Source organism: Populus nigra, chromosome 5 (genome assembly GCF_951802175.1).
Source record: "Populus nigra chromosome 5, ddPopNigr1.1, whole genome shotgun sequence".
Lineage (NCBI taxonomy): Eukaryota > Viridiplantae > Streptophyta > Magnoliopsida > Malpighiales > Salicaceae > Populus > Populus nigra.
Window position 1 is genome coordinate 12,685,810 of NC_084856.1, and position 21,663 is coordinate 12,707,472.

Sequence of the window (21,663 nt, forward strand, 5' to 3'; positions counted from 1 at the left end):
ATTTTATTTCAAAGTTTATCATAGTTCTCTAATATATTTCAAAAGTATTATTCCTCTTTATTTGTACTTGTGTATGTCAACACATAAAACAATTTAATTTTATCGTGAATTTGTAAATTAAAATTAAAATTTGAAATAACAAAACTCAAGTTTCAAGGTTAGAGAATAAAGAAAGCTTGAACTATTAAGTAAGGAAAAAAATAAATAATAATTTAATTCAAACTTGATGATACTGACTCGACTCAATCTAAATAATTGAGTTTTTTTTTACCTTATTCAATGAATAATAAATTAGATACAGATATTGTCAAACCCGATCAAAAACTCGATCCAAACCTAACTTATAATTTTATTTTTAATTAAATAATAAATATTCATATAAATATTTAAAACCCGATAAATAAGATATAAATATCTAAATTTTTCATTCGATAGATAAAAAGTATAAATATATATAAAAAATTCTATGAATACTAATTTTCATCCTTAAAAAAAAGGGGAATACCTACCCATGCCACCGTCAATTGCTTAAGCATCCTTTTAAAGTTGATTTTCGCTTTCTCATACGATACTTAACCACCGATTATAATCAAATTCTTTTTTTTTTCTTTATCAAAATGGAAATGTTCAAATATAAGATCTCCATATAATATTAAATATTATAACGTATATATTATTGAATCTTTTTTCACAAAATAAATATTGAATTTAATTTAAAATTTTGAACAAACCTCAAAAAGCCCCCAACTTATAGGGGTAACCCAATTAGGTCATCAACATATTTTTCATCTCAATTAAGTCCCCAATGTATCAACGGATTCTTAGTCAAATCTTTTTGTTAGTTTAGGTTAATGTAATGGTTAGGTAGTCATGAAAAAATCAAGTAATTTCACTTTATTATATTAAAACCCATTAATTTGCTAAAAAAACTAAAAATTTCCACATTACATAATAAAATATATTGTTTAAATAAATAAAAGAGCTTTATATTTCTTTATAAAGTTTGGTCTATCACGTGAGTTTCATATAATTCAAAGCAAAAATCTTAGAAAATTCACTTGTTGTTTATGAAAAAAAAATCATATGAGTTTTAAGTTTATTTAAACGAAAAAAGGATTGATTAGAAAATTATATTATATTAGAATTCTAATTGAAAAAAAAATAGATTAAAGATTAAATAAAAAATATTTTTAAAAAATAATGTGTTTATCATAATATCAAACACACAACACTTAACATTTAAAAAAAATAAAAAAAAAAATCAAAGGGCTTAATCACCCTCTTTTACCGCTCAATGAATGACAAAATGGTCGCATGCTACTTGTCACCGTGGGATCGCTACTAATGGTATTCTCAACTATAAACGTTACTAGCACTTTTTATGTGTTTGGAAACACCGATAAAGTTTTGATTTTTTGAATTTAAAATTATTTGTATATATTTTTAAATTATTTTAATATATTGATATAAAAAATATTTTTAAAAACAATTAAATTTCTACTCATCCCAACGACATCCTACGCAAATGTTCCTACTTATGTCTCCTATGATCAGATTTGTATGCTCTTTGTTGCATGCTTTCCTGATGTATGTTTCTGGGTGAGAGATGTGGTTTTTTTTTTTAAAAAAAGAAATATTTATTTTAGCTTTTAGGAACCGCACACACCATATTTTCTAAAACCAAAAAAAATACATATTTTTTATTAAAAAAAACTACTAGATCTCCCACCCAAACACACTCGACATCAAGCCCTGCGAAATCTACTCTTTATTCCGCAAGTTCCCTGGCTACGAATCTTCTCATCTCCGTAGCCCCTCCCAAAATTCACAGGTTCCTTGCATGATAAATAAATATCTTTTTCTGTTCAGTTGATTTATTCAGATGTACTGTGATTGTTGCAGCCATTTGCTTTTGCTACGTTTGCAGACCAGCCGTCCGCCGTTGCAGCCATGCATGCACTGAATGCAAGAACATCTTGCCCTGATCCTGTAAAATGCCCTGCATTGTTGTAGAGTTAGTTTTACATGAAACTTAAGTTCTGTCCCAGCTAACAGTATATATTGCTGCTGTGGTTTGAGGCAATGCTAATTTCATTTTTCAATTTGAAGTCTGAGAAAAATTCTTATACTGAAATGGCTGGTATCCAGTTAGTGGTGAGGGCGCCCTCACTGGGTTGTTTTTATGCATCAGGGTCATATTTAGATTAATTGCAATGCTGTGTGTGTTAGAAATGCCACCAATAACTGAAAACTCTTGGCTCTGAACCTTTGTTGCGGGGGATGGTTTTCGATCTTGAAAGGGGATCAACCCTCTACATTGATCTTGCAAAATCTAATGCCAGATCTTGCAAAATCTAATGCCTGCATTAAATTTCCATGTAACTTGACTTTTCTTCTTATTTCAACACTCGAAATCTTATATGTATATCACTTGATTTTGAGGATCAGCGATGAATGGTCCGGTTTGGATAAGAAGGCTGGAGGGCCCTCTGGATTCTTGATGGCTCTCCTGATTCAGGTAAGACCACTGTCTAAAATTGCTAATGTCAGCTACAACACTTTTTTCTGTGTTTATGTTTTGGACTGAGCACTCCCGGTTATTTGCTTTGTGGTTTCCTTGGAATACAAATCAATTACTTAATCACATGGAGGGCACATTCTTCTGAAAGCTCACATTGCACATGTTTTGCACTCTTGGACACTAGCAGGTTTTGGCAGCGTTCACTTGCCTGGAATGACTATTTCTGCTTCAACACGATTGGTATTCCCATCTGCACAAAGGTCATTTGCACTTCTTGAGCACATCTTTATGATAGAGCTACAAATGAGTCAAAAGCTGGAAAACTGGTTAGATTACCTCACTGCTTTTTGTTTTTATGCAAATATCAGTCCCATGAGTTCTGCACCTTTCTTTTCTATCCCAAGTTTTATCTCCTCGAAATAGAATTGCTATCATGTTCTTATTGTTTGAGAAATTGTTCATTTCTAGATCTGGATTTTTTGTAATTCTCTTGTGGAACTAGAATTGTTCAATTTAGTTCATAGGATAAGTTGTACTTGTAAGTAGTCGTAGAATGCTGGAATATTCACCATAGAGAAACATGACATGCAAATGTTCTTACAGTAGATTGTGCTCCTGTAAGAGTTCTTGCACATCCTTTATGTTATTATGGGCCCATTAATTGTTGGATTGTTTTCTAATCAAAATAACAGAATGTGATCTGTACAAAAGCATTTATTCTCTGATGATGATAAACTAATGTTTCCTACATTGACAGAATAATTCTTCAGCACCCCCATGGCCAACACTCTTTGTGGCTAATCTGGGGCAAAATTGTACAGAGCAAGAGCTAATTCAAGTATTCTCAAGGCCAGGAAGCATTACTCATTCCAGGTGTGATATTCTGCTGATTCTTTTTCTAAAAAAAAAAAAATAAGTAAAAATACATGATGATTAGTAACTTGAAGGGCAATAGTAATTGTTTTTTTTGGTAACCATGAGTTACCGGATTAACTTACGCGTACCTCGACTAATCCTTCGAGACCCTAAAGTTAACGACCATGTATGCCTCCAGTTGTCCTGAGATTTATGGCACTCGAACTAATAACTTCTAAGAAGAAAACTCAGGACTTAATCAGTTAAGTTATACTAGAAAGAGTAATAATACTTGTAATGCCTTAAGAGTAACCATAGAAAAGGCCTTCTTTTGAAAAGAAAGTGGAATATTTGAATGAATTTCCCTGTAACTTGTAACTATCTATACAGGTTTGGCTTCAAGGTAACGAACGAATAGTCTCGTTATTCATGCTTCTCGTAATGAAATCGCGCTCTATCTTGCTTAGGTTTTGGATTGTTCGCTTCCTCCTTGGCATTTGAACAAGCAATATCTTTAGTTTGCTCTACTTCTGAAATTGATTTCACAGTTTGTCCCGCGGAAGCTTAAATTTGTTGGGAATATCAATATACTGTTTTATTTTGTCTTGGATATATAAATTTTATTTTCTTGAAAGTAAATCATAAAAACAACTAATAAAATATCAGTTTTACTATATTTCTCGTATCTTATTCAAATTCTTTATAACCTGACAACATGAAATATGGAGCATCACCATCGAATCATAATCTCTTTTTAATTTAATTTTTTTTTTATGCGGTGGGTGGGGATGTGCGCAAAAACCTAAGTATACAACGGATGCATGCACCATGTTATTAACATCACCAAGAAAGGGCGTTGAGCTGAACAGCATTGAATTACCATGGCAATCACCACCGAAATTTTGACTTTTTTGAGCCCAATAATTGAGCCGGCGGCAACATTTACATCACAATCCAAATATAGGGACATGTTCTTTCTTGGTGGCGTTGATACCAAGATTTTTCTGCTAACTGATCTGTTGACTTCTTCTAGTCAGAAACAGGCAGGCAGGCACACGACCTCATATTGGTACAAGGCTTAGCCAAGAAAGTAAATTTTTCCATGCGCTCTCATCATCAGGTGCATTGCCGATAAATGTATTTTTTGACTACTACAGCAAATAAAAACCTTACACGTACCTAATGCTTTCCTGGAAAAGCCAAAAGTTATGACCCTTCAAAACATCAATTCAGTCACCCATATGTATTTCCACACGTCATTGCATGCCGCGAGAATTATTGGAAATGGCTCCCCCCAAAGTTTTGTTTGCCGGACAATTTCTTTGATAATCTCGGACGTTTGTTTTTAATAAATTTATTCCAAATAAAAATATTGTATATGCTATACAAAACAAATTTTTAGGATATTAAACATTGATGTTAAAAATATAATAATAATGATAACATTGATAATAGAATGATGATGGTAGTTAAGCAAGTATTATGGTGGTAGTGTTTTAAAAGTAATATAAAATCATTATAAAGTCATATCTAATAATTTAAATTCGTAGATTGTGATAATTTTTTGATATAATATCATAATTTTAATGATCAAATAGTTATGAGTTTGAGTCTTTAACTCTTTTATTTTTTCTAACTAAAATCAATATAAGAGATCCTTTGATATTTAAGTTAGTAAATATAGGAGAATAAGAGTATGTTGAGTAGAAGAATAAAGTGTGGAGTGGAAGAAAAATGTGCGATGAGGGGAGCAAGATAAAGGGAAGAGCAATGTGGCTTAGTGGTGTTGTGTGATTTGTTATGTTTCCCTGAATAGAGTTTTGTAATGTTGAATGAACTTGTGCGATTTTTTAAATGCCTTGAATTCATTTTTACTTAGTGAATCAAGATATTTATAGACTTCAATCATGTCAACTTACCTCGAGGAGAGTAATGATGAATAATAGTTGTTTTCCTTTGTATGTAACATGAAAAGCTGAGTCATTTGTTGTGGTGTCTTATTATGCTATTAGTAGAGAGATTGCTGTTTGGTAAGTACCATTTAAGATAGCATGCAACCATGAAATAGCCATTGGTTAGAGAAGATGGGCCCTATACTAAAAACTTGTGTATAATCTAAGGAGAGTGCGATGTTGTATTGACTTTTTTGGAACTTGTCATCTTGCATTATAGTGTGTACTAGCAGCTAGAATTCTCGTTGGTTGAGCCTAAAAAAATGGCTATTGGAAGGCCTAAGGTGTTGTGGATGGGGTCGCTAGCCGATGGAAAGTTTGGTTAGGCCTGGCCCAAACAAGTAGGTCAATCCATTTTGGACAACCCACAAACTAGTAAGTACTAGTCCATTTGGGATAGTATAATTGGTGCAAGGCTGAAGTTGGATTGAAATTGAGGAATTAAAGTAAATAAAAGGAGAAAAACTAGTTGGTCTATGTAACACATATGCCATCAAGTAAGCCATGCATTGTTGCTTTTAAGCGACCTTTATGACTCACAAATAGCTCTGATGATGGCATTTCTTGACGCTATTGGATTCATCTCGTCAAGATCTTTCTAATGATTTCGTATGTGTGTTGATCAAAACTCTAGTAAGTCTTCGACATACCATTCTTTTTTCATCCTTTCTCTTCTCTCTATCTCTCTTCTGTCTTTAAAAACACCTTGTTTTTGTTAGTTTCTCCTACTTTTTTAGTTTTTTTTAGGACATGCCATTTTTTTCCATTTTTTTCTTGTTATGTAGTCCATTTAGGCTAGATATCTTATACCTAACCTAAAACTTTCTTTTTTATGACTGACAACTTAAGAACTCCAAGACATGAAAGAGTAATTGACCTCCCCACCGTAAGCACTCCAGCTCCTCCAGATCTCCACTAACTTTCTTGTTAAGTGAAGATGCTTAATGATGTTGTTCTAGCTATAAAACAATAACTTCACACTCTTTCACTCTCTCAATAAGAAACATAACACCTACCTTCATTGCATGCACCACTGAATGCACAAAGATAACTCTAGTTTTCTTAAGGAATATGATATAATGACGTGCAAGCAAGTAGATACGAGACACACTCATACTCCAACTCTCCAAAGGAAATGCCTCCGTATAAAGAGTGTTCCCATACTGGATGCTTTAGGAATGGCTACCACCATCGATCTCTTTTTTAGTCTCACTCTCATACTTTTTATTGAAAAAAAACCTTGACACAAGACGAGATTAGTAACTTTACAAGTTCCTAAGAATGGACACCACATACACCAAGTAAAAGATTCTCTACTTTGTCACTGAATGCTACATAGTTATCTCTCCATAGATTGCGACATTATGAAGACCAACTTAAACAACTATAATGGCATCATAAAACCAAGAAAGCATATGCAAAAGATGTGAAGCATCCTAGAGCATGTAACCCAAGACATCGATGTTATGTATATAATTCTTATGATAACATTACATGGATATACTTAGGTGTGGTATCATAACCTTGAGTTTTTCTCCATTTTTTACTTTCACTATCTTAGTGCCAAACTCATCTCATACTTCAGTATAAGCATACAACTAATAAAAGTACAACTAGACTTTTTTCCATCACATAACAAGAAGATGAGAGAACTGAAACATATCTTAAAGGTTTAGCAAGAAAATGATCAACATGAAAATTCTACTTTAAGCCATTACCCCCAAAGCCCTAATTAGTGAAGTCTATAACTATTCCTTATAGGAACGATTATACACTCTCCTCGATCGAACTATCCTCAAAGTTAAACATGCATGAAAAGTCATATTCTAGTAGATTAAATAAGCATGACTAGACAAGAATGCCTTTATTTATAATAATAAAGAGAAAAGTCTTGCAAGCATCATTAATATATTAACAATTATAGGGCATCCAAGAGGAATACTAATGGATCCTTTCACGACTAATTGATGTTTACCAGGTTCATGATCACACCTCAAACCACCACACTTTTCTGAGATATTGGCTACCATGAAGGGAAAAGAATTCATGTGATACCCACCTTTTATAAAGAGTGGGTGAGCACAAGAAACCCCAACAAATCTTGTTTCTTTAACCATAATGATCATGATACTAAGAAATATTATGCCTTAAAACAAGAGATAGAAAGATTGATCGTCTAGGGTCACCTCTAATAATTTATAAGGAAGGAAATGCAACTTGAATGAAAAAAAGAAAAATCCTAATGATCCATTACTCTATATCTAATAATATCTAAAAATTATACCTATACTTGTTTGAAAAACTCTTTTGAAATTTTTAATGAAAAAATCAATATTATCTCTCCAAGTAGTCTCCGTATATTTTTCTTCATGGTGTTGTTTATCTTCATGTATCTAATAAAACTCTTTATGTCTCCAATGAAAATCTCCATGTCTTCAAATATTGAGTTCTCAAAACATTCATCATGGCATGTTAACAAAAGCCATGAGATGGTAATATGGAAATATTTGTTTTCCTCTAACTTCTACAACTTAAATCTTTCAAAAATTGATGTTTAAAAAACTTATAAGAGGAGGAGAAGTGATGATAAAAAAAAGGGGGGGTTAAACCAGCTCAAATGGTCTTTATAGGTGATCAGTCAATTAGGCTAGTTTAAATAGACTGACAAAAAATAGACCAATCTGTTTAAGTTGAAAACAAAAACAAAAAGGAAAATAAAGAAATAGAGAATGGGATTTTAAAGACACTAGAGCTTTGATCAACACGTATGCAATATCATTAAAAAGATCTTGATGAGACAAATCTAATAACATTAAAAAAAAAAAGTCACCATTGAAGTTGTGAGTGAGTCATAAACACCGCTAAAAAGAAACAAAGCGTGACTAATTTTTCTTTTTCTCTTCACTTCATTCTCTTTATTTCAGTCTAAATTCAGTCTTGTAATAGCTGCACCAGCTTAAATGGGTTGTACTTACTAGTTCATAGGTCAGGTCAATTCAAAAGGACTAACATGTCTATCCATGACACCTTAGGCCTTCTAACAACCATTTTTTTATGCTTGACCCATGATAAGTTTAACTATCAACACACACCGCGATACAAAGTGACAAGTTATAAGAAAGTGAATATAGCATTGCATTCTCTTGAATTATGCATAAATTGTTAGTATAATACCCATATTTCCTAACCAATTGCTATTTTATTCTCGCACGTCACCTCAAAAAATACCTAACAAGCATCAATCTCTCTATCAATAACATAGCGAGACATCACTTATAAACATGAGCGTAACATTTCCATCCAATGCACATTAGTCAACAAGTTAATTTTATATTAAAAAAAAGTAATTATTCTCTATCATTACTTTCCATGAGATAAGCTGGTAATCGATTGTTATCTAATTTCAAAGTTCATGTACGGGAGTCACATTTACACACGACACAAGAAAAGTGCGCTTGTTTTGCACATGAATATGCAGTGGCTAAAATAATAGAAACCACCTTGCTTTATACCAACTATTACTAACATGAATTGTTTACAGCAAATAGTTGATTACCCACTAAACTGACCATGCGTTGTTTAGCTTTTCTGGCTCTGGGCATATGATATGGGTTCCCACTTTCTAGGGCTAGCTAGAGGGGCAATAACTCTATGAGCCTACAGATATTATTAAAGCTTACTTTATATCAATAATGTGGTTAATCTTTTTTCTTCTTCTTTTTAGCTTTTCGTTTGTTTATTGTTTTCCCCGAGCTCCTGATCTCGTCAGGGCTTGCATGCTAGCCAATGTATATTAACATTTTTCTTCTTCTTCTACAGATAGATCATTTGTAGATCTCCTCAAGATTGCTTCCAATTAAATTATTCTCATAACCCCATTAAAAAAATATAATAAAAATATTGTTTCACAACACACCGTGCATGCCCTTATCATCATGTTTGGCTATAGAGGAGGGGTCCCTTTCTAATAACAAGTGTTTATATATACGGCTGAATTATAATTTGGCACCATATGCTCGTGCCAGCTAAATGTCACCATGGAAGCATAACCCGAGACAAAAGCTAACACGATTATATATATATATACATTCCTAGTATTTTGAATAAAATTCTTACAGGTAGGTACGTATTTCTGAGCATCATAAGAGGGAAGAAGTTGACTATATATATATATATATATATAGTATTTTCAGTTTTTTTCAAGGTTGTCAATTCCGTTCTGTTTCGCCCGGAATAGCCGAAACGTTCCATACCAATTCAAAAAACGGAACAAAACGGAATAAATTTAATCTCATTTTAAATCTCGGTCCGTTCCGGATTTTTCGGCTAAATTCCACCCGGAACGTTCCTGTTTCATTCCACATGTTCCGTTCCGCTCTTGAAAGCCATTGAATCAAATTTAATTAATTAAACCACCCAATTATAAAAAGTTCTTTTTCATTACAATTTTCAACAACAATGATATTAATAATAATATTGAAAATTATTATTACTATTTTCATTAACAATGATATTATTTTTTTAAAATTAGATTTATCACTAATATATATGGTTTATATTCATGTTGTTTTTTTCATGTTTATACTTTGTAGGAATTTGAGCAAAACAAAGAATGCTTTAGATTCCATTAGCCTTGATAACATTAACCTAACTTTATATTTAAATATTTGTGTTAAAACATTTTACTTTCATAATATTTTGATATTTTGTTTAAGTTGAATTACTTTAAGTTAAAGATCTATTTAATTTTGACTATTTAGAAATATTTTAAATTTTAAAATTATATTTGTTTGGCATTATGTTTGTATTGCATAATTTATAATTAATTTATCTTGAATTTGAATTATGTTTGTTGAATATATATATATATATATATATATATATATATATATATATATGAACAGTACAACCCCGAAACGGCACGCCGAAACACTCCGAAACTGAAACATTCCATTCCAATTGAAAAAACGAAATACCTACCGAAACGGAATTGATAACCTTGGTTTTTTCCGCACTTGAGGTTGTGGTCTTGCAGGGGAAGGGAGTTGTTCCCTTTCTCTGTACTCGGATTCGATCCTTTCTATGCATGTTTGTCATCCCCGCGGTGTTTTACCTGTTCATTAGGCTTGCAGGGTATTCGATGGGCCCGAAGATTAGTCGTGGTGTGCATAAGCTGGTCTGGATACCCCGGATTATCCAAAAAAATAAAATTGACTACTTTTTTTCTTAATATTAAACCGGTTTTAATTAATGTACTTTAAGAAAAGAAAAGGAAAAAACTATGGAAATTTTGAGTAGCATTTCATCCTCTCTAATTTAGTAACTTTCCAAGGAGTTTTCTAAACTTCTTCCTTTTAGATTGTCTGTAATTAAATTTTTTTTATGTGTTTCAATCCCAGGAACCTCTTGGTAATCAATGTGTGAATAGGCTGTACTATTGACAAAATAATTGAGATTGGAATCAAATATGAAGGTCACTCTAATTATAAATTCATTCTTTGATTCATCATGTATCCTTTAACAAACTTGCAAATGCTACAAAAAAAATATTGTTGAAGATTGAGTGAAACAAACCTAACAAAAACATGAAATTATTTGAATTGTTAAAAGTATAGATTTAATAACCAGATCTAGTATTAATAAATAAATAAAGGGAGAGAAAGAAAGTAATTTTCACGGACAACCATCTAAGAACATGTATTTCTTAAAAAAAAAGTTTTTTAAAAGAGAGAGAGTGCTAGAGTTTTCTTATTCATCTGAAGTTTAATTTTTTTTTGTTGCAGATATTTCTATATTCTGAAAACTTTATAATGATCTTGTTTTTGAAACAGATAATGTCCCTACTTTTTAGCATTGATATAAGACTCACTTGTTTTAGTAGGTTAATTTAAAACTCGAGTGATCTAGAGCCTTGGTAGGATTTTAAATCATAAAAACCCGAGCTTGCAATTAATCCAGTCAAACTCAAGCAATCCACTGGATCAACCCGAAACTTGAGTGGCTCGATATTTTTTTTGTATTTTTTAAAATAAAATCTAAAAAAAATTAATTTATGAATACTTAACTTCACATATTTTTTTTTTTTATAGCTTACATATCTACATAGGTTATTTTTTAACTTTTTGATGTGGGATAATTAAATATAGTTTATATTCATATTAATTATTTTTTAACTTTTTAATGTGTGATAACTATACTATATTATACTTCATATTTATTTTATAACTTACATTTATATATATTATTTTAAAGAAATTTCATGTGAGTTATTAAAACCTCAAACATATTTTTTTGGGTTAACCTGGATCAATTCATGTAACCTGACCTCTTAATTGGCTTGATTCCATACCGAGTTCAATACCTATACTTTGTATAATACAAATATAGAGAAAAGCGGCACACATATATACAAGATTAAAAAGATGATAATGTGTGTGTGTATTTATATATATAATACAAAAGAAAGTAAAAATATAAAATAGAATTTAAAATGGAAGAGAAAGAAATATTGCATAATACAATTAAGAGAACTGATTTACCCCGTAAACATGGTTTATTAGATTGCTTAAAATAGACGCAACAATTAACAAATAATTCTTAAAATAATTTGATATTTGACTCGATATTAAATTGTATATTACTTAGGATTTTAAAAAATAAAGTATATAATTTTTTTTTTAGTTTAATGTGGATGTCCGGATCAACTTGTGTATACTTCAATTAATCTTTTAATATTATTATATGTGAAGGGTTGGATTGGTTTAGATAGTAAAAAAGAAAAAACAATTATACGTTATTATTTTATGTATATCAATAAATAATTAACTCCCCCGAAGCGGAGGGGACCATGAGAAATTTAAAATTTAATTTGACAGATAAGAACAATGTTCTACAAGGACAAAAAAGCCCATCCATTCATATCGTTATTGCGTGGAGGGAAAGTCAATTCCTAACGGTATCTATCCACCGACCACCGACCACCGACCTCCGACCTACCCTTTCCTTTCCTTAGAAAATTATTATCACTCCTCAAAACAACAAAAACAAAATAAAAATCCCAACACTAATTAATAATACAAATGTCACTGTACCTATCGATCTTCTCCTGGCCACCATGACACAGTGATCCTTCTTTTTTTCACAGCCATTGGATTCCACCTCACTTGCTCACAAAACGACACCTACCATCACTACACCTTTTTTTTTCTTCTCAAGTATATAGTTTTCTTCCAGTATAAAACAATAAATGACTCCGAGCGGCGTGGTCCAATCACACATTGAAATGATTTAGACACCATTTCGAAACTCGGTGCAAACCGTGTTTCTAAAAAATTTAATTTTTTTTGTTAAAATTTAATATGTTTGGATCGTTTTGATGTGCTAATATCAAAAATAATTTTTTAAAAAAAATAAAAAATATTATTGGCATGCATTTCGACACGAAAAGTTATTTGAAAAGCAACCGCAATCACACTGCTAAACAAGCTCAATTTTTACAGCTTAACCTGCAAATGTATGAACGAGTCGTACTCTGCTATATTTAACCAGTAATCTTTAAATTATATATTTATGTTTTTATATATTTTTTGATGATAATAATAATATAAAAATTGAACTAATAATATGTTTGATTTAGAACAAGCTTTAAACAGATTTTATACGAAGAACACATCAACAAGCATGATAGAAGTCCAAGAAGGAAGAAAATTGAAGACCTATTTTAAGTATTCATTTTTAGTGCTCAACTTAAAATCTTTATATTATACCTAACAACACAAATTAAAATGAATGCTCACACTTCACTTTCCATATATATATATATATATATATATATATATATATATATATATATATATATATATATATATTGTCTATTTGCAGAATTAAGAAGGGAATCTGAACATATATCATATACAAATTGTTTTGGAGCAAAACACTTCAAGATCATCAATCCTTAATCATACTTATATTTGTGCATTAAAACCTTCATAATATTGCACAAAAGTATATATTCTCATTCTCACAACACTTAAACACTTTCTAATCCATTATGTGTTATCTAGTGAGATATATAGATACTTAAATTCTCAATTGTAAAATCTACTTTATTGAGAAAGTTATTTTGTGATAACAAAATCATATTTGTAAACCCTTGAGAGTTTGAGAAAAACTCTTGGTATTGGTGAGGTATTGTCACCAAAGAAAAATCTTGAAGAGGGAACATCTTTAAGTGATGTAAAAAGCTTGGTGTGGATTCATCAAATATCAATTATACCTTTTAACTTGGACTAGTGAAGGAATAAAATACTCAAGTATGGTTTGATACTTGAGGTGTGGATGTAGGCCTGTTGAATCACGTTAAAAATTAAGTATGTAATTCTCTCTGTTATATTTTATTTTAAGCACTTTAATTGTATTATTGGCAATTGGGTTTAATTGGGTTAAATTGCATTATTTGTTAATATTAGTAAAGCACATAATTCACCTCTATAGATGTTATTTTTGTCTTAATTCTAGAATAACAATCGGTATTAAAGCTTAGTTTTCATTTATATAAGTTTGATTAGACTTTAAGTAAAATGACAACCACTAGCTATAATCTCTAAAATGAAGGATCATCAATATTTTGGCCATCTTTCTTTGATTTTAATGAATATGCCTATTGGAAAACTAGGATGATTATATATCTTTAATCTATTGATTATGATTTATGGCTATCTATTAAAAATGGACCTCACAAACCTACTAAAATTGAAGATGGTATAACGATTCCTAAAGCTAAGATTGAGTAAACTGATGGTGATAAAAAGTTACTTTATATGAATGTTAGAGTTATGAACAATTTGTGTTGTACATTGAGTATAAGTGAGTTTAATAGGATCACATATTATAAATAAGCTAGGGACATATGATATACTTTAAAAATAACACATGAAGGTACTAATCAAGTTAAATAATCCAAAATAGACATGCTAGTACATCAATATAAGTTATTCAAAATATTTTCAAATGGATCCATAACTAGTATGTTTACTAGAATGACAACTATAACTAATAGTTTAGATGCTCTTGGTAGGACTTATACTAATATCGATATTATGAGCAAAGTTCTTAGTTCCTTACCAAAGACTTCGGAATGAAAGGTGACGGTAATCCAAGAAGCCAAGGACCATACCAAACTTCTATTGGAAGAGCTCATCGATTAATTGATGACACATGAGATCACCATGGAAAAGGAAGAGCTAAAAAAGAAGCCAAAGAAAAATCTGGCATTCAAAACTATACATCATGTTGAAGAAGAAAATGATGATGGAGAAGAAGAAGTTGAAAAGGACATTGCATTTTCACAAGACAATTCTGAAATTTCCTAATAAAAAAGCATAGAAGGATAGAAATAAAAAAGAATCTATCAAGGAAGCACTTAGATGTTATAAGAGCAATAAGACGAGACACATAAAGGTTCATTTTCCCAACCATGTTTTTAAACTAAAAAAGGCCTTTATGGTTTAAAACAAGCACCTAGGGCTTGATATGATAAACTCAAGATCTTTCTTATTAAAAATGGTTTCAACATTGATAAAATTGACACTAATTTTTTTACAAAAAGAAAAGGAAAAGATATATTGATTGTACAAAGTTATGTTGATGATATAATATGTGGCGCCACTAATGAATCTCATTATTAGGATTTTGTATAGTGCATGCAAGAAGAATTCAAAATCAACATTATGGAAGAATTTTTATTTCTTCCTTGGATTGCAAATAAAAAAAAAGGATGACATATTCATTAACTAAAGCAAGTACATCAAGAATCTTTTAAAGAGATTTGGGATAGAACATGTCAAGAAAGTCTATACACCCATGGGCACATTAACAAAGCTTGATATAGATGAAAATTGTAAAAACATAAACATCACCAAATATCAAGGTATGATTGACTTACTCTTATACTTAACTGCAAATATACTTGATATTATATTTTGTGTTTGTCTAAATGTATGTTTTCAAGGATGTCCTAAAGAATCTGATATAACTGCTATCAAATACATTTTTCATTGCTTGCATGGTACAATTGATTTATGGTTTTGGTATCCAAATGAAGTGAGCTTAGTTTAATTAGCAATTTGGATGCTAATTTTATTGAGTGCAAAGTTGATATAAAAAGTACTAGTGAAACTTGTTATTTTCTAAGATCATCACTAGTATATTGGGTTTGTAAAAAACATAACTCAGTAGCCATATCAACAATTAAAGTAGGGTTGTTGGATATTAAGGTCAGGAATAAATGTTTCATATCTAAGTAGGTTTCTCTGGTCCGGTAACACCTCCTCTAATCACTCTGCTCTTATTACATGGAATAAGGTTTGTCTGCCCTAATCAAAAAGAGGTTTAGGGCTGTTGGGTATTAAGGTTAGAAATAAATGTTTCCTAGTTAAGTAGGTGTGAAACATTCATCTAAAGTTTGATTCTTTTTGGATTCGCTGGGTTGATCATTTCTACCTTCCACATAACTCTTTATGGTCTTCAGAGAGGTTGCACTCTTCCTTCCCACTATCGAAATCCTTGTGCTCTCTTAAAGACCAGCTTGTAGTACAACTTGGGGGTATTCCTGATACTATCGCTACTCTTCATGATTGGTATCAGGGGTCTGGTTCCTTTATTACTAATGCTCATGAGTTCTTCCGTCTTAAAGGTTCTACTGTCAGCTGGCACAGTGCTGTCTAGGAGTAGTGGTCTTTACCTCGGTATAGATTTATCCTTTGGCTTGTTGTTCTTGGTAAGCTCAGAACTCGTGATCGCCTCAACTTCCTCTCCACTGATACTATTTGTGTCCTCTGTAACTGAAAAGATGAATCTCATACTCGCCTGTTTTTCAGTTGTGATTGGTCTTCTCATAAGCATGAATCACTCTATATCCTCCCTTTCTTTTGTTATTAGAGGTCTGTCTAGCCGCAGTAAAAGGTTGCACCATAGAATGAGATGAGTTTATCCTGCTATTCTTGTGCACTTAATTTGGAATGAAAGGAACAAGAGAATATTTAAGCGTATGTCCCAGTCGGTTGATTCTGTCTTCCGCAAGTTCCAAATCTTGTTTTTTATGGTTCTTTATTTTCATGAAAATCATACACCTCTGTTATTGTGACTGCATGCTTATGTATTGGCCATGCAAAAAGTACGTGTTAGGTTGTTTGTTGTTGCCAAACAATTTGGCGTTAGACTTTTTATCCCTTTTGGTGTGGATTTTTATGCTTCTTTGTTATGCTTCTGTGGATCCTATTTGTTTGGTTAGTTTGGGCACCCTATCTAGGATTTGGTTCTTTTTCTAACCATTATTTTAGGAAGCTTTTGGTTTTCTTTTTTTCTGGTTTTCTCTGGTTCTTCAGAGTTGTATTGTATTATGGGTTTCTCTAGATTCTCGGAGCTGTATATTTTTTTATCTTTAATAAATATTCTTACATTTGATAAAAAAAAAATTAAAGTAGAATATATAGTGGCGAGTAGTTGTTGTGCTCAAATCTTATGGATGAAATAAACCTTAGAAGACTTTAGACTTGTATTTTATCATGTACCCATTAAGTGTGATAACACTAGTGCAATAAGTCTATCTAAGAATCCTATACAGCACTCACATATAAAACACATAGAAGTGAACATCACTTTCTAAGAGATCACATGACTAAAAAAGATATTGCACTTGAGTTTGTGGGCACAGAACATCAATTAGTAGTTATATTCACAAAGTCTTTAAGAAAAGATCATTTTTGTGAAATGAGTAAAAATTTAGGCTTTATTTATGCTAAATATATTTGAGGTATTATTTATACGTGTATATATTATTAGAAATAAGTTAGATATGTTTAAGTGGTAAAATGTATATCCTTCTAGCATGAAATATCTGTTCTACTACAAAATTCACTGATTGTATAGGTTTGAGATGAACTAGTCAACCAATTCATTATAGCTAGTTCAATCGGCTGATTGGTTAAGCAAGAAAAACAAAGGATGGCTATTGTCAAATTTATGAGATTTTGAGTTTTAAGTTAGGTTCAGTTTTTTAGTCTACAAGTTGGACAAAAAAGGTATATTTTGACTCATAAAACATATGTGAAAGAGAAATTTCATAAAAATATGAACCTTGTGTGAATCGACCGACCAATTCATACAATTAGAACAACCAACCGACCAGTTGAACTAGAGCATTAATAATATTGTTATTATCAAAAAATTGAAATTTTCAACTTTTGATTCCTTTGTTTTTTTAATATAATTTTTACATGGAAATGTTCCATTTTAAATGCAAAGAATAAATCATAAGAGAATTTTATGAATTCTTGTTTTGGGTTTCAATCGGTCAATCGGTTTAACTTAACTCAAAAAAATCAATGGATCAATTGCTCGATAGCGCGCGCGCGCACACACACATGTTATTTCCAACAAAAACTCTAACCTACTATACTCTTAAATTTTCATCAAATCTTAACAAATCAAAAACCTTTTAAGTTGTTCCTTGAAGATTAAAGTCAAATGGCACAAAGAAAACACTAAAGAAAAGTTGAATCATGCAACAAAAAGGAAAATGATCCAATTTCATACCAAGGTGATAATATCCAATAATTCTTGAACTTTTTTACAAATAGTTCAACTGCTATAGAAAGAGGTTTATAAGATGATTTATGTGCTTTTGATATAGATGAGATATTTGAATCTATGGGTTGGAGCACTTTATTTTATATGAAGAAACCAACTTACCTAAAATTAATAATGATGTTCTTTGCAAATATGAGGATCAATATAGATGGTCTTTAGTAGTTTGTAAGATAAATCAATTGTTTTTAATTGTGACATTCTAGGTGATATTTTAGGAATAAGTAATTAAGGTCCTAGAGTATTTAAGGTTAAATTAATACCCACCATAGAAGGATTTATATATGATAAAGATGTGGTATTGCATTCGGCTAAATACAATTTTACCAAAGGAGCAAAAATCAAGAACCAAGATTTGCTCTTACAATCTAGAATTATCTATAGGATTATAACACTCAACATATTGCCTAAAAAGGGCATTTATGATGAGGTGGTTTTCATGGATTCATGCTTAATTGATTGTATATTATAATACAGAATTTGATCATGACACATGATCAAAAACAAAAATCTATTCCTTATGGTCAATTTCTAACTACTATATTTGAGCATTTTGAGATTTTATTGATGGGTACAAATAGGACACTGTATTCAAAATTAATAAGGATAAACAATAGAACCCTAAAAAAAAAAAAATATGTGTTAAATAAGGATGGTACATGGGTTTCTAGAGACTAGATGAAGGTTTACGCTAAGGAATAGCATGATGAGGAAGAACATCTACATAATGGTAATGTTGATGAATTTGATGCCATATTTGAAACACCACCACTTGCTTCCTTGCCTAAAGATGCATCGAGTATAGGATGAAAAGCTAACAAACATACATTGAGACAAATGTGTGTCATCTTAGAGATACTCAAGTGCATATTGTAGCTAATCAAAAGAATATGGTCGGTGATGGCCAATTCTCTCCCTCGTTATCCACCACCCTAGATGTTGTACCATGAATATATGTATGTTTCGATGTTTTTATTTCTTTATTTTGTAATGAATCTTGGATTATTTTTAGAGACTATATAATGTATAGTTTATTCTTTTTTATAGATTCCATTATATTTTTGTTTATCTTTTTATCTCTCCACGTTATGTTTTTGTTGATGCTAAAGGGGGAGAAATGGATATGAATTGAATCATTTCAAAAAGGAGTGAATTGTAGTTCAATAATATATGCATATATGTAGGGGGAGAAATTCCAATTTCTTTATGTATAAGTATTTATTGAAAATACAATTTTATCTCATTTACTTATATAATGCTAGACTGTTTAAATGTTTCTTATATATTACATTGCAAAAAATAGAATGAGACATGTATTTTATATCCAAGTTGTATATTAATTATTATTATAAAAAAAGAAGAGATTGTTGACCTTTAGGTCATACATTTATGTTTTTATATATATTTTAATGATAAGAATAATATGAAAGTTAGAATGATAATATGTTTGGTTGAGAATAAGCTTTAAACAGGTTTTATGTGAAGAACATATCAAGAAAGCATGACAGATGTCCAAGAAGAAAGCAAAATGAAGAATTAGTTTAAGTATTTATTTTTAGTGCTCAATTTAAATCTTTATATTCTACATAATAGCACAAATTAAAATGAATGCACACATTTTATTTTGCATATATTTAACATGATTAATAAAATGATTCTAAGAATTTATCAAGATTATCAAAACTAGAATTTTGCATAAACTAGTCGACTGTTTGGTAATATCAAATGAACTTGTCGATCACTTGTTCATCCATGATGAACACCTAGGAATTCTACAAGAACCGATTGATCGATTGTCTTAACCAATCTAAATCGGTCGACCACTTTAGCTGTTAGAGAAACATTAACAGGTATAAACGATTATAAGATACTAGTTTTTTCTATATATATATATATATATATATATATAACTTGTTTAATTGTAGAATTAAAAAGGGAATCTGAACATATATCATATACAAGATATTATAAGAGCAAAAACACTTCAAGATCATCTATCCTTAATCATACTCATATTTGTGCATTAAAATCTTCATAATCTTACACAAGAGTATACATTCTCATTCTCACAACACTTAAACACTTTTCAATCCATGAAGTGTTATCTAATGAGATATAAAAATACTTAGATTTTCAATTATAAAATTCACTCTATTAAGAGAGTAATTCTGTGATAACAAAATCACATTTATAAACTCTTGAGAGTTTGAGAAAAACTCTTGGTATTGTTGAGTTATTGTCACCAAAGAAAAATCTTAAAGAAAAAACATCTTTAAAAAGCTTGGTGTGGATTGATCAAGTGACAATTGTATCATTTGACTTGGACTAATGAAGGAATAAAATACTCAAGTATGATTTGGTACTTGAGACGTGGATGTATGCTTGTTGAATCTAGGTGTTATTATTATCTTAATCCTAGAACAACATAAGAAAAAACTATATTTCGCTTAATGATATGATAACAAAAATAGACACTAATAAAACTGAGCATTAATTAAATATGAGGATATTCGTTTACTACAATAACTTCATAGAAAATAATCAAAACAAATTATTAGAGGAATTTAAAATCAATAAAATATTGAAGGGTAAAGTTACAAAAAATAAAAAATAAAAAAGTATTTAATCGAAAGAAAAAAATTAAAACATGGAATTTAAAAAAAGGGTCCAATCTAGTAGGTTAACATTGAAACCTCTCGACTCGACTACTTATCTATCCTAAGTTTAAAATTAACTCATATGAGAGTACCCCAACATGTCCCAGTCGACTTAATGGGTCCAAAAACAACCAAGAAGAATTGTAAAAATCATGGTTTAGTTTAAAAAAATAAATAAACTAAAGATGACGTCTTTTTTTAATATTAAAAAGATGACATATTGGATCGGCTTATGCTTTACGGCATAACAAGCAAAACTCATGATCTAGATCATGAACTATATTAGGTTTAACAACTTTTTTTTAAATTATGTTTTACTTAATGATATAATAAAAAAAATAAACGCTTACAAAATTAAACATCAACCAAATATCAAAACATTTACTTAAGACTGCGATAACTTCATAGAAAATAAATTGAAATAAATTATTACAATCAATTCAAAATCAATAAAATATTGAATGATGAAATTAAAAGAAAAAAATTAATTAAAAAAATAAAAAATAAAATTAAAAAATATTAAAAGCAGCTCCTTCGTTGATCATATAAACAGTAAAAAAGTTAGAATTTTACCTCAATTCTTTTAGTAGTATAGATAATTATAACTTTGTCTCTACATGTTAATAATATTTACTAATTATTCCTTATAATTTTAGAAACTATATCTTTAATTTCTATGTTCTTAAGTTCATTTATAATTTAACTCCTTAGTTATCTTTTTCTCCCTATTTTTTCTTTAATTTTTGAATTATAAGAAAAGCATGGGGAAGAAGAGATATTTTAGATAAAATATATTTTCAGAAAATATAATAAATAAAAGAGAAGCAAGAAAGGTAGAAACTTTTGATGAGAAAAGGAGGTATTTTAGAAAAAAAAATAATATTCAAAGCCACTTGTTTAATTATTTTAAGGAGTATTATGGAAACTAATTAATTAATCTCAATAAAATATATATGATAGTGGTTTTTAAAAAATATATATATTTTTTGCTTGAAAATGTATTAAATTAATATTTTTTATTTTTTAAAATTTA

The 21,663-nt window shown here is 30.2% G+C and overlaps 1 long non-coding RNA gene across 4 annotated transcripts; it reads left to right on the forward strand.

The window, feature by feature from the left end:
• The first annotated feature begins 1,692 nt into the window (after positions 1-1,692).
• LOC133694070 (uncharacterized) lies at positions 1,693-4,052 on the forward strand. Of its 4 annotated transcripts, none has more exons than XR_009842229.1 (5): positions 1,693-1,989; positions 2,449-2,518; positions 2,706-2,847; positions 3,279-3,394; positions 3,767-4,052. It is a non-coding gene; the product is annotated as an uncharacterized LOC133694070 (long non-coding RNA). The 4 variants fall into 4 exon arrangements; XR_009842228.1 differs by having other exon boundaries at positions 1,696-1,989; positions 2,709-2,847; XR_009842227.1 differs by having other exon boundaries at positions 1,698-2,518.
• Positions 4,053-21,663: the final 17,611 nt, after the last annotated feature.